Raw genomic sequence first — 14,270 nt, forward strand, 5'->3', positions numbered from 1 at the left:
TGAGGTGACAGACAGCTGGCCCCACGCCAGCCCTGTGCCCTGTGCCAAGTGCTGGTTCCATCACGGACAGTTAAAGGAACGTGACCAAAATGGTGGAGAAAGCCTTCTCCCCCAGAGCAGGGCCCATCACCCAGCCTCCAGCACAGAGAGGATATTTGTCAGCTCAGCTCAGTAGTCTCCAGAAAATGTACGACCAGGGGCAGAATTTTAAAGAGCTGCCTGTGGTTAATGAATGGACTCAAGATCTTGACAGCTGGAGAGACAGGTGGTGGGTGGTAACACCTTTCCTCTGAAAGGACTTTTGGTTTGGGGGAAAAGGGAGGATCTCAGTCTGTAAATGATCTGTCATTTGGGCAGTTACGTGACTGTTTGGTTTAACATGATTTTCAAACCTCTCCAGGTAAAGACAGTTTAATGCAATTATCTACTGATTGTGACTGAAGACATATCCATAAAAAACAAATTCCTACAACACATTTACTTTAAGACATCCTAGCAGGAAAAGGCTTCTTTTTGTAAAATAACAAGTGAAAGAAAAATAAAGAACGAATGGAACTGTTTTATTCTTTTAAAAAATGGCAGAAGAGGACAGTTCAGCCATGCTTCTCCCCAGCTGCTGAGCTCCAGCAGCCCCTCATACCCAGGCAGCCCCACAGAGCTGGCAGGGCATCCACAGAGCTCCACAGGGCATGAGGAACCCACTTCCAGAGTGGCACTGGGCATTCCTGGATTTGCTAAGAAAGGCCTTAGGAAAGGGACTTCTCACCCTTCTCTGTTTACCCTGACACCACTTGTTTTGGGCTGTTTTGTTTTTTCTACCTCAAGAGCTTTTTTTCCATGACAAGATCTGCCTGTTTCAGTGGTGACACCAATATCTCCCCTGTTTTTTAGTGGTTACTGTAACATAGCAAGCTAATGATCACTGGGTTTATTTTAGATATCTGCTTTGGGAGGGCAAGAGTCAGTAAAACTTATTTTACAGTTAAAAATCACTGCATGGGTTTAACAAAAGTAGAACAAAATTCAAGAGAAACTTTGCAATGTTTTCACAGGGGAAGTGAGAGTCTAATTCTGTGGCTGCCACTGCTGGATTCAGTATGTGGGGCACTTCCCACTGGGAAGGAGTAAGTAAGACAATGTAGAGTTAAAAAAATAAAAGTCCTAAACTTACTACAAGATGAGAACTTGAGAACATGCTAAAACTCAACAATAGTTTATAGAAGGTCAAACTTTTGCAAACACCAAACCTGACCCTACAAACAGGATCACTTGGTGAGCCCCACCCCAGCTCAGGGCAAGGGGCCTTCAGTCCCTTGTGTGTTGGCTGAAGCCATGCTGACACTCAGCCTTAAAAATAGAGTTTCCCATTTGGAAAGTATCATTAAATCTTTAGAAATATAAAAATTGTGCAGCATTACAACTGAAAAACCCTTCATTCAAAAGGAAAGCAAATCTTTCTCTGTGCAGTTGTGAAAACGCAGGAGCAATGTGATCCCTGAGAGCATGGGCTGCAGCCAAGCACAGGGCCAGCCATGCCATTTCAGTCTTTCTAAGATGGAGAAAGTACCAGTATTCATATGTACACACTGGGTTTGTGTTGACATTGAAAGCAACACTATAAAAGAAGAGCCACAGAGGAAATTTTCAGTTCAGGAACAAGTAACAGGTAACCAACCTCCCAATGTGCTGAATTCAAATGTTAACTCTCCATACTGAAGCCACCAGAGCCCCCTCATACAGAGCTTTTCGTGTTGGAAGGAAGGGAGCTAATTGGTGACTGATCAAAGATTTCTGCCTGGTAATTTACAATCATTTGGGGTCAGGATTCCTGTGGAGAGGAAAAGTGAGCATCAGTAGGATGCTAAATGATGAAAGGCTCCTATGGAGGCAGTTATATATTCACCCAAATCTCCTGTAAAAATGCAGCAATCTCCTAAGGATTATAAATCTGCTGTTCTGCAGAGGAACCCCAGGGTCAGCTCTGTGCATCCTCTGTACTGCAGAAAGGGAAAGTAACAAAGGCTTCTATCTCCTTTCTGCACTTTCCCTGCCAGACATGTTGTCTCTTTTCCCAGGCTTTAGAGCCTCTGTATTGGCCATCACCAGGTGACTGATTTTAATAGCATGAGTTGCATAAGTGAAGCTGCTCACACACAGCAACCTGCACAGAATCCCCCCTGAGCCCACCACCACCATCAGAGCCCTCCCATCCCCAGGCACACACTGCCATGGTCACCAGCCCCTACACCTACAGAAACACTGCTCCCTGAAAGTACTCAGGAAAGGCATTTTAATCCTGCAGATACTCATTTCTCACAATGGTAATTTTTACAACAGCAACATGATTAATGAAGATTGATGATTTACCTAAATTGTTCACACTGGAAGGGTCAGAGGGTGGTTGGGTGCTGGAACAGCCTCCCCAGGGAAGTGGTCACAGCACCAAGGCTGACAGAGCTCAAGAAGCATCTGGATGATACTCTCAGGCATATGGTGTGACTTGGGGATGGTCCTGTGCAGGGCTGATCCTTGTGAGTCCCTTCCAGCTCAGGATATTCTGTGATTCCATGATTCTGTGATTCTGTGACTCTGTGGTTCTGTGGTTCTGTGTTTCTGTGACTCTGTGGCTCTGTGATCAGATAAGCACTGCAAATGTCACTGTACCTTGCTGGAAGGTGATCTCCCCCAGCCACACATCACATGGGGAGAGGAGGGGAGGCTCCTACCAGCTGGTGGGTTGTGAGATTTGTGGGCCTCTGGGTAGTTCTGCAGACCTGACCCAAGGCTGAGCTTTTACACCCCATTCCACTTGGGACAAAACCCGACAGAGCATGTTCACAGCTCTAACTGTGACTCCACACGTGCATCTCCACATCATGGAGAGGAGCAGCTGCTGCCTTCATTGATTTCCACGGCCTGGGTCATCCAGGCACAGCCAGCAGGAGATGTAACCCCTGATGGAGCTCCCACCCCTCTCGGCTGTGCACAGAAAGCAGCTCTGCTCCTGCACAGCGTCACAGTTCACCCGGGCAGGCCTCGGGTGGGAGCCCTGCTGGTGCTGGGCACTGTCTGAACACTCCAACAGCCTCTGCCAGGGCCAGGCTCTGCTCTCTCTCCCCACACCTTGCTGAAAGCAGTGTCAGTATGGCTGCATGTACTGTGCTGCATTTAACTGTCAGTGTTCTGGGTACCAAATTGTCTTTATACTATTAAGAGTTGAAAGGGAATGTTTCATACTACTGCAAAGTGTGCTGTGCTGGCAATTTCAACTGCTTTTAATAATCCTAGATAATTTTTTCTCCCACTTTGTCCCGATTTGAAAGCTCAATTAATTTTGAGCTACAACTCTGTCTATCATTTCAACCACATGTGGCAGAGCGAGAATTCATGTGAGATAGTGGTTAATTTTTGGTATCTTCTGCGGCCTAATGACAGGTGTGCTGTCCTAAATAATTATCTTTCAAAAAGGGATCCCCTTAACCCTTCTCTGAAACTGAGTAGTGATCTCTGTTTTACTTCATTAAGCTCTTGACAGCTCAATGTACTCACATCTGTTACTGTTTGGTAGTTTCATTCCAAGAACACAAATCGCTTCAAGAACTGGCAACAAATTCATTCAGGCTCATGATGCAGATCAAAATCCATCTGTTTACTAATCAAAAGCCATATTTTAATCGCAGTACAGCAGTGGTGTCAGCAATATCCTAACTTAGACCTTCTCTCTGCCCTAAACATGATAGGTAGAACTCTTCCTGTAAGCTGCATTTATTTGAATTGGATGTTTAAAATGCATCCAAGGATTCTGGAGTCTGATACTTCAGCCCTTGCCTACCAGATTTGATCAATCTGCTCACCCTGGACTAGGCCACCAGACAGTTTGTAACTACAAGATGAACCTTGAAGTCTATTACATCAGTCACTTCTGGTATGATTCTAAATTATATCAAGAGAGGAAAACAATGTGATGAATCAAATTCTAACTTGATTTTCCAATTATTTGTTTATATGGAGTAAAATCTTTTGCCTGATAAAGATGACTAATGTCTACAAAAGTCCACCTGTGCTCAGGTGTCCCAGAAGGACAAAATAAGAAATAACAGTTTGCACTGGGAGAGCACTACAGGAGTGCTCATCAGCACTTGGGTGGGTAACACTCCAACCTGACACGGGCTGAGCCTGGCCTGGCAAGTGAGCCACTGCCTGGGATCCACCTCAGATCCAGAGCAGGGGCAAACAGTCCTGCCAAATGGACAATGGCATGGGAGCAGCTCATGGGAGAACACGGCCCACAGAGCCCTCCCAGGAAAGGCTGGGACCACCAAAGCTCTGCCCTCTGTCACTCGGGGGGAAGAGAATGCAGATGAACCACTGACTATTCCAGTTCCTTTGGGATGAGAGATGGATGTGAGTACCATGCAAGACCCTGACTTTTTGGTTCTTCATCTTCTCAGAAAAATACAAGAGCAGATCAAAACAGACAAGGCACATTGGGAGTCAGAGAGAGGAAAACAGTAAGGGAGGCTGTAAAGACTGCTGACTGGCTGCAGCTCCTGTGGAGAGTCTGCTCAGGTGAGGGAATCTGTAGATTTACCTTCAAAAATGCAAATCCTAGAGAAAGGCTTACATTGCACTTTGAGACAGATCAGCATATGGCTGTAGGTGTCAGCTGCTCACTGCAAGGGCAGTTTGATTTTAGAAGAGTGAGTGAGATGATGTAAAATTATGCCATATCATTTAACTGGGAGTCCTGCAGCACTGTCAGTGGATGGCAAATGTGGAGTGGTTGGAGACTGTTATAGGATAATCACCTCTTCAAATGAGAAAGTCTGCACACATAATTTCCCATGGAATTCATTCTTCTGCTGTCCTTGCAGAAGCTTAGCTAATAAGGGAGTTAAAAGTTACCAAAGTGGTCCTCTGGAAAGAAGACCAGAGGAGGAGGGGAAAGGGGAAGGAATAATTCTAGACTAAAAGAGAACTAGGTCAGGTAAGAGGTCAGAAGAGAATGACAAAATCTTTATTGATTTTTGGATGCATAAAAAAATTGAAATAAGGCTCTGCATTAAGTTCCTCCAGGTTTCTATATGTTTATTTATCATGTCTGTTATCTGGGCTGTTAGCACATAAATGTGCTCCTGCTCTCTACTGTTGGTGCATCAGAGCAAACAGCAAAGAAAAAGGTGCAGAGTTGTGAAATAATAAGAGTGTACTCAATAGCTGTTATGAAAGATTTAGAGAGCAAGGACTAATGACAGTGCCTGAGCAACCAGGCTGTGCAGCTCCTGCTGCCAGAAGTGGTATCAGACACTTGGTTTGCCTCTGGAGGCGCGAGGAGGGGCCGGAGCCAGCCCCGAGCCAGCCCCGCTCCTGTGCCGACTCAGCACCCGGGAACGTGCGGGACACGAGGTCTGGGCTGGGAGCAGCAGTTCAGCAGGCAGCTGTCGGGAGGGAGATAATCCCAGATTAGATCTGGGCATGCCCTGGGAGCAGCACAGCACACTCCTAGCAGGGGTTTTCATAATGAAATTTTCTTTCTGCACACACTAGCTGAAAATGTGAAATGGAAGCAAGTGTGTGTGTGATGGGCAATGAAAAGGAGCAGCTGAAATTTAGGAGGAAAGTACAATGGAATTTTGATTAATCTGAAAACACTTGCATCTTTCAAATGGTAGATTTGCATTTCAGTGCAGAACAAGTACACCTGGAACTGCCAAGCAGCCTTAAAGGAAGATTTCATTGATTCAAAGCCGAATTTGCTGATTTCTTGCCCCCGTGTTCTAGCTGTGGAGTAGCAGTTTCCCACTGACCTCATACACAAACAGCTTCTCTGCCTCAACTCAGGATACGTATTGGGGAATAGCAGTTGCTGAAGAAATTCATCCTTACACCAGCCAAAAGCACAACCTACAAGCTCTTATGATGGAAGTTAGGGCACCAGAAACTTTCTGCACATGACAATAGTCTCATGCCAAGGGTTCTGGTGGGTTTTTTGGTTAAATTCACTACCAAAATTAGATCTACAACCCACTACAAGTTTAGTTCTGAAAAGGACACTAAGAGTTATGCTTGTCCACAAGTGTCCACCACATTTACAATTCTTCATGACAGTTAATAGGAAAAAATGTCGATGGTATCAAACACTGGCTCATTAGTACTCTCCTACAGAAAATACCAAATGCTTTAACAAATTTGCTGTAAGATTGAGGCAAACTGTACTTTCCAGGGTTTGCTAGCCAACACTTCAAAACAATTATCTTCTTGTAGCATGAATATTTAAATGTGCATTAGGATGAATTGGACTGTACTGTATTGCTTCAGCCTGTGTCACAATCAACTCTGTTCTGAGATAATTTCCAAACTGTTGAGTAATACTAAATAGCTGCAAGTCAATGCCACAGTTATTTTTGTGTGAATTACAATAAATTGTGCAGTTAAGGATACAAAAGGATATAAAAGTATAGTTTAAAAAAATCAACAGTTCAATAAAGGCCTTAATTATGGGTTTGATGTCTGAGAACTCCAGCTGTTCTGGTATCAAGCCCAGGTGACCAAATCTGTCAGGTGAGCTCCTGGACCTGCAGGTTGCAGTGCTGGCTGGAGTTCTGCTGAAGCCACTCCAGAGCTCTGTGGGTGCAATGAATTGCAGCAGTGAAAGCATCAGTGAATTCCTGACCCTACGAAAATCCGCAGAGTTTTTACACTAATTATAGATTTCACCCGTTATTTTCCTTGATATACGGTAAGTCAGTAAGATCCCAGTCTATTCCTACCTGGAAAGAAAACCCCATGGGATTTTACAAGCTGGTTAACCCATGACCACTACATTAAGGCTCCAAAACAAATGTAGCCCATTTGCTCAGGGATGACAGATTAATAAATTGTTCCACCTCATTATCCCTGTAATTCCTGACGGCATCGCTTGGAGGAAGTCTAGCAAATGACACCAGCCAAAGGTCAGTGCTCCTTTTTCAAAAACAAGATTATAAACCTTAATACAAATATAAATGATTCAGTGGATTTATGAAAAGGCAGTAGAAATCCTGGTTTGGGTTCAAACAACACCAATCAGTGTGATGATGGGCACAGGGAACAGCCACCCAGGTGTGGGGCAGTGCTGGGCACACAGTGCTGGGCACACAGTGCTGGCACAGGGAACAGCCACCCAGGTGTGGGGCAGTGCTGGCCCTCCCTGGCCGTGCTGACAGCCCTGCTGGCACTGCTGCCCCAGGCTGAGTGGCTGGGGAGCAGGTACTGCACCTGAGCTACCCCAGGGCCACCAACAGCCCCAACAGGCTGGCTCCTGAGTCCTTCCTCTGGCTGGAACATCAATATGAGGTATTAGAGAGGATGAACAGTAGGTTAGAGTCCTGCAATTCCAAACACGTGAATCAGGATGAAGACCCTCTTGAGCCAAGCTTTACAATAGTGCCTCACTTTAAGCTTTTGTGCTTTGCAAATGCCCCTAGAAATCTTCAAGCCTGCAGGGTCAGATTTGCAAGTTTTTGTCAACAACTGCAAAAATGAATAGAATATTTAAAGTAACAAACCCCTTGCCTGTAGGAGTTAAGGAAAAGGTAAATATCATGGAAGATTTGATGAAATTACAAGACCTAGAAGCTATGAAATACAACTTTTAATATACAAAGATGAGACCAGCTACAAACGTGCTGAGGTTTACATATTGATTAGTCTCGGCAGGGAAGCTCATAAAACCACAAGGAAATAGGAAGAAAGGTTGTGGCTCAAAAGAATTCCTCTTGATGGTGACAGTCATGCATTTTCTATGTAGCCATGTGTATACTTTAGTGGATAATGTGTAGGATAGAGCAGGGCAGAGAAAACTACATCACTAAGCAAAAATACTCCTTTTTGGAATTGCTTCTACATCTGTGGAAATAGGTGAAGATTTGCTAAACTGTAGAGTGGACGATTTGAAAAGGGTTGTGAAGAGAGCTGAGCACCACAGAACAGATCAGTGCAGCCAGAGCCCAAGCAGCACAGGGGCTTTCAAGCCAGGATTATGCATGGAACTACAAAGGCTTCTTGTTTTCAGAGGCACAAATAAAAATCATCAAAACTCTCAGGTCAAGACTGTCTGGTGGGCCAAGGCTAACAAGGAGCACAAAATAATCTTAAACTAGCCAAAAACAGTGCTTGAGGAATTCCCTTGTCAAGGGAAACCACACTGGTACAGCAGGGCAGAGGTCTGGGATGCTCAGGGGGTATAAAAAAACGAAGAATGAAAGAGATGAGTTTATTTAGGTAAATAATAACTGAATATCCAAATATCTAACTAACCCTAACCCTTAACCCTATTTAGGTAAATAATCACTGAAAAGTCCCTGTCAGGAAATAGCCCAAAGCTGCTCCTTGTCATTCAGGCAGAGGTCTGTGAACTCAGACAGCTGAGGCAGGAGCTTTGCTCTCCTGAAAGGTCCCAGTGGAGTTGGGATGCAGGGAATCTGGTCCTGTTGCTTGTGGTTGGAACTGCCAGGGTGATTGCAGCAACCTATTACCCTGCTAGAGTCTGGTTTGCTACTACAGAACATATGAGGTAAATAAAACATTCAAAGTTTCTGTAAATAAAGATGCCAAGCAGAAACAAACGTGAATTCTGTTTGGCAGTGAACACTCTGCCATCAAAGCACCTCACATTTCAAATGTTGATGTTTGTATCTTTCTCTCTGAATATTTTAAGCAGGAAGAACTGCTCTGGAGAAAGGATTACAGTAGGAAAGGAACTGTAACTGTCAACCTCAGCCATGTTAGAGATTAATTCATAATGTCACTTCACTGAAAAATTACTCATATTTCACCTCTCTTTTTCCAAAGGTCTTTAATTCTCCCTCTGTAAAGGAATGTTATTTTTGCTGTTCAATTACATTTCAACCATTCAATCAGACCCAGTTCTATATAAACGTACAGGTCCTTGTTTCAGATTCCCTTGCTCAGCTTTTACTTCATGAAGAGAAGAGCTGTGTGCCAAGGTCACAACTGATTAATCTTGACCCGTGAACCTTGAAAGAATAAAGTCTTACTATAAATGTATTGCTCTGCATAGTGAAGGCAAATGTACTTTGTATCCATGAAAAACAATGAACTGATTTTTTCTGGCCTTACTCTTTAGTTGCTAATTAAACACTTAGATACAAAATCTGTTAACTTTTTTGATGAATGATGTGCCTATAAAAAGAGTGAAATACTTTGGGCCTTGAGCAGGTGTGGTGAAGGTATCTCCTCATCAGGTATTTTGGGGAGGATGCTTTGCCAGCCCCTGTGGATGCTCAGGGAGGAGCTGCCACAGGTACACTGCACCCCCGTGACACGGACAGAATTTACAGGTGTGTGTGTTTAAGGCTTCCAGTGATGATGTCGCAATATTTCTGTTTTACTGGTGCTATGAATATTTTAACATATATATCTGATATATTTGTTAGAAATCAGGCCACAAGACAGAGATAAGTGACATGGAGTTATTTTAGGAGAAAAATTTTTCTGAAATGGATGCTGTCTTCAAAAGTTCAATTATACAGTAAATAAACAAAACCACTAAACTAAACAAAGATTTGTGGGGAAAACAAACAGAAAAAGACAATATCTATGTTCAGATCAGCCTTACAAAGCACATTTGTCATTGTGTGTGCAGTTCACTGGCAGGTTCTTAGGAGAAAATGAAGTATAGCACAGAACAGGCCTTACATCCCCTGCACTTTTACGTTAACCAGGAGACAGCAAAGTCAAAACAAATTTACCAGGTGCTTCTTTAACTGCAATCAGGATGGGAATGTCTCCAGTTGTGACAGTGCAATTAGCTGTGCTCAATGGACACTGTGGAATCATTTCCAGAGTACATTAGGGCAGGCTCACATGGGTGTTTGCAGCAGGTGATTCCGTATTGCCCACAGATCTGAGGCCCAGTGCAAGGGAAAACATGATAAATCTATTTTTATCTTTAATCATTCATTTGGAAGCACCGACAGGCACATTAGGGACTCCTGTCTAAAATTAGCTCTGTTCATGCTGGAAGCAACCATTTATTCTCTCAAGCTATTTGTACTCTTAATGTCAGAAGGCCTCTGGGAGCCGGTGGTGCTCTGTGCGAGGTTTCTCTGAACCCAGGCTTGTTCCTAGAACGTGGCACTGCTGTCATCATTACCATCCTACAGCTCTGTGAATTCTATGTCATTAAGCTCTCCCTTAACTTGCAGACCACAAACAAAACACAAATGGCTCTCAAGAAGCTGAGCAGTAAGAGGAGGATGGATGTTTGCCATCAGGAGAGGTGCAGCAGCCATCCCAAAGAGAAATGGATTATCCCTCACCTGTGATGTGCCCATGGCCGCAAGGGTCCCATTTGGCAAGAGTGGCTCCAGCTGCTGCCTTTGGGCCCAAGGCCAGTAATGAATCACCTCTCAGTAATAAATAAACTTTCCACTCTGCATGTACTCTGATCAGATGCTCCAGGGGCTCAGAGAAACCCCAGCAGTGTTTATGACACTGCACTATCAGTTCTAGTTGCCTTTTCTGAGTGTATTTTCCTTCTAAAGGCTTTGGAGCACTCAGGAGCACATCAAACAACCTTCCACATCTTGGACCAGCACTGCTGCTGCAGCCCTGCGTGTTCCCCAGTGCTCAGGCAGCTCTCAGAACAGCCATCAGCTTTGCTCATGCCCAAAGTGCTCACAGACTCAGTGAGACTGGTCTGGAGAGATGAAAGGAGAGTTTTAAACCCGGAGTCAATTTGTGCCCAGTCTCCACCACTGCAGGAGACTCACAGTGATCCCTCCTCTAGACACTGCACCTTCACCACCGTCCTCCCAAGAGAACAAGTGTGAAGGTGAGAGTGGTTTGGCTGTCACACAAGTCCCGAGGATGGCATATTACATATTCACTATAAACGCCATCTGATCTAAATCACCGCAAACATCCCTTCGGCCGCTCCACCCGCAGTGACTGTTCCCGTGGTTGGGTCGCTCAGCCACTGGATGTCACTGTTAGTCTGAGCACATAAACCCGAACGGCATTTGTTTGGCATTAGAAAATGTTTAAAGACAGGACGAAACCGAGCGCACTGCAGAGGCATCATCTCTTCAGATGCTGAAAGCGTTTGCCCAGGTCTCACACTTCTGACAAGTTGATGGTGTAAGAAGAGCCTGATTTAATAGGAGGTTTTTTTCTCTCTCTTGGTGACTCATTTACGAAGCTGATAGCAACTCGTGTGTTCCCAGTTCCATTCCTCTTCTGGCAGTAATTAATGTCCTGGTAATTTCCAGGCAGAGCCCGGCCCTGCCCAGCGCTCCCGGGCCCACGCTGGCTGTGGCTTCCCGGGATGAAGAGCCCACCCTGTCCCAAAGTCTGATGTGCACAATATCACTGTGACACTGCCATGAGGTGAGTCTGGCTGCACCTGAGAGTCACTGAGAGACAACGAGAGGAGGCCTCATAATATCAATACATCAAAGAGGAGAGGAAAAGTATTTGAAGAAAAGATATTTAAAAGGCTGACCAATTAGTTTTACAATTATTTAAAATAACCGTTTAAAACAACGCATTGCTTTGGACCAATACTGTGATTTTAACACAGGTATAATCACTGTAAATGACATTAAGAGCTTGTCTACAGGCAAATTGCATTGCTTTGGTTATAATGGGATTGTTGAAGCTCAGCAAATCCCCAAGTCCAGATACGGTTGAAATCACAGAAAAGGAAGGGAAAGAAGTTATTCCCAAACCCTAAACCATCTTGGGCTTACACTGACATGGCTTTTTCAGTCAAAAGAACTCCTAGCTAACCAAAAGGTTTGGACTTGAAGGGGAGCAAGGGATACACCACCCCAAAACATGGAACTGTGAAGGCAGCAATGCTGAAACTTTGGTACATTTAAGCTTGCAAGAGAATCTTGAGCCAGTGCCATTAGTGTTGCCTTTTAACAGTCCTTCCACGAGGCTGTACAGCAGCTTGGAAAGAGGAGACTGGAACACACCAAAGTGCAAGAGGTGGCTTTGCAGCATTCAGACTCCTGACACCTGCCCCAGCAGAGCTCCAGAGGGTGTCTGTGCCAAGTGACATGGCCAGCAGGGACCTGCAGCAGTGACACTCCAGACATGCTGAAGACCTTTTAATAATAGCTTACAAAACCAATGGAGAGAAACCTCTCACCTTGAAAAGAAAAGTTACAAGAACTTCTAAGCTGACAATCCAGAACCCGTGTTTGTTCCCCTTTAACTCCTAAAGAAAGTGGGAAATAAAAAGCCAACAGCGAAAGGTACACGTGAACCGGCCAAGAAAAAAGGAATTACAGCACACAGCAGTTCTTAGGATGGAACTCCTGGGGTCAGGCTGATATCAGTCCCACTGCAGCAGCTCGAGCATGTCCCATCAGACTCTCCTGGCTGCCCCTCAGGTCACACAGGGCACCCCTGGGCACGGGAGGGGTGTGCAGCCTCAGTCCCAGCAGGTGTGTCAGGAGCACAGCGGGAGTTTTGCATCAGAACATTGACACCGTGGGAAATGCCCTGTTCTGCAAACACTTCCACCAGGTCAGAGGAAAAAGATCTCAAAGTCCTGGCCACCGAAGCTCATGGCAGAATTCTCAATTATTTAAGTGGGAACAGAAGAGAGTTCAGACCAATAACTACCTGCACCAGGTTCTGTCTCCAAAGGTGAAAACTAGAAATGAGAAGTGACCTAAATATTCAGAAATTACTTAGTGACTGTTAGCAAGTCTATTTTTGAGTGGGTAACTGCAAACTCCTCAAAGAAACTTGATCACCAGAGATGAAGCTTTAAGAAGGCAGCACCTTTTAATGGATTTCAGTTAGAGGCACATAGAACCACTAATCACATCAGTGAAAAATTGGGTCAAAGTTAGCCCCATCTTCCCCAAAGTGCTGTAAAGCTAGATTTAAGTGTATATATATATTTAAATTAATATTTAATTATATATTTATATATAATTTTATATTCTACTTAACAGAGATGGCAAAATACAGTAGTGCTGAGACCCTTTTGAATGGTAGTCACTAAGAGACAACAGTAAAAACACCATTTACGGGGCATTTTTTGGTGAGTCCACTTTCAGCCCTGTTCTCAATAGATAAAAAAATCTATATTAATCAGTGAGTCAAAAACCCTTCTACAATTCCTAAAACACTGGGCAGAGACAGGGATATTTTGTACCTGTTAATAAACAGATATAAGATGCAACATGGATGTAAGCAAACACATCGATCTGTTATTTGTGGCTGCACAGATCTGCAAACAAGAAAATAGGGATAAATAAAGATGAATTATTTTCCACTGATATTTCCAAACTGCATCGTTGTATTTCACCACATGTTCACATGTGAAGCCTTAAATCCAAGGCAGCTGGCACAGGGCGCCATGGGTGGTGGCCCCTCATCGGCCCCGTTCTCTGGGGCTGTGCCCTCGTACTGCTCAGCCAGCAGCTGGGTAAGGTTCCATTTTCAGATGTTGTTCACCACCAGTGCCTAAAGGTGACATGCTCACTAAACAGGCCTGCTGCAAACAATACCAGATAAGACATAAAAGCCATATTGGATTACCCAGTCCACATCTCCCAGTGCTACAAAAAGAAACACCAAATGCTGGGGGGTTTGTCCCTTGCAGCATTCAGCAGCCTTTCCATTATGCACTGCCTGATCCTTTGCCAGACTTCTTGAGGAAAACCAAGAGCTAGGATGAATAGGAAGAGCCTGTCTGGAGGTCACACTGCCTGGGAAGGCAGAGGCTGCTGTTCCACTTGCCCTAATGCCTCACTTGGCCTTTCCTTCCTCACTCTACCCACTTTTCAGTATGAGCCTCCTGCTCATGCAAGTCTTACAGATAACAATGATATCAGTGTTATTATATTTATTGACTAACCTTAATGCTAGAAGTAAATCCAGGCCCCCAAAAGTGGATCAGGACTTCTACTGTCGTGTGGCACAGACGAAGAGTTTAAATTCTAAATCATGTAATTGCTCAAATACAAATTATAGGACCTGAAGTAACTTCATACTGTAATTTTAAATGCTTTAATAGTGATTGCTGCTGTTTCACAGAAGTTTACTCCTCATCTTACAGCAAATCTGAGCTGCACTCCTCTCTCAGTTTGTCTCCTCATTCCTGCTCACCCCCTCACCAGGTGTACTCCTCCTACTCACCTGCAGCTTTTCCATTTTCCTCTGGGCTGGCTTCCTGGAGCACGACTTTACAACTGACACAAATCGTAAAGCTGTTTACACAAGCATGGACCTGAGTGTGGAGC

The 14,270-nt window shown here is 44.4% G+C and overlaps 1 long non-coding RNA gene across 2 annotated transcripts; it reads left to right on the plus strand.

The window, feature by feature from the left end:
* The first annotated feature begins 2,632 nt into the window (after positions 1-2,632).
* Positions 2,633-10,437, plus strand: LOC127481099 (uncharacterized). 2 transcript variants are annotated; one of them, XR_007908104.1, is made up of 4 exons: positions 2,633-2,732; positions 4,452-4,569; positions 9,246-9,341; positions 10,209-10,437. It is a non-coding gene; the product is annotated as an uncharacterized LOC127481099 (long non-coding RNA). The 2 variants fall into 2 exon arrangements; XR_007908105.1 differs by lacking the exon at positions 9,246-9,341 and having other exon boundaries at positions 2,636-2,732.
* Positions 10,438-14,270: the final 3,833 nt, after the last annotated feature.

The sequence above is a fragment of the Manacus candei genome, unplaced genomic scaffold, assembly GCF_025592945.1.
Source record: "Manacus candei isolate 608988 ecotype Guabito, Panama unplaced genomic scaffold, ASM2559294v1 h1tg000076l, whole genome shotgun sequence".
Taxonomy (NCBI): domain Eukaryota; kingdom Metazoa; phylum Chordata; class Aves; order Passeriformes; family Pipridae; genus Manacus; species Manacus candei.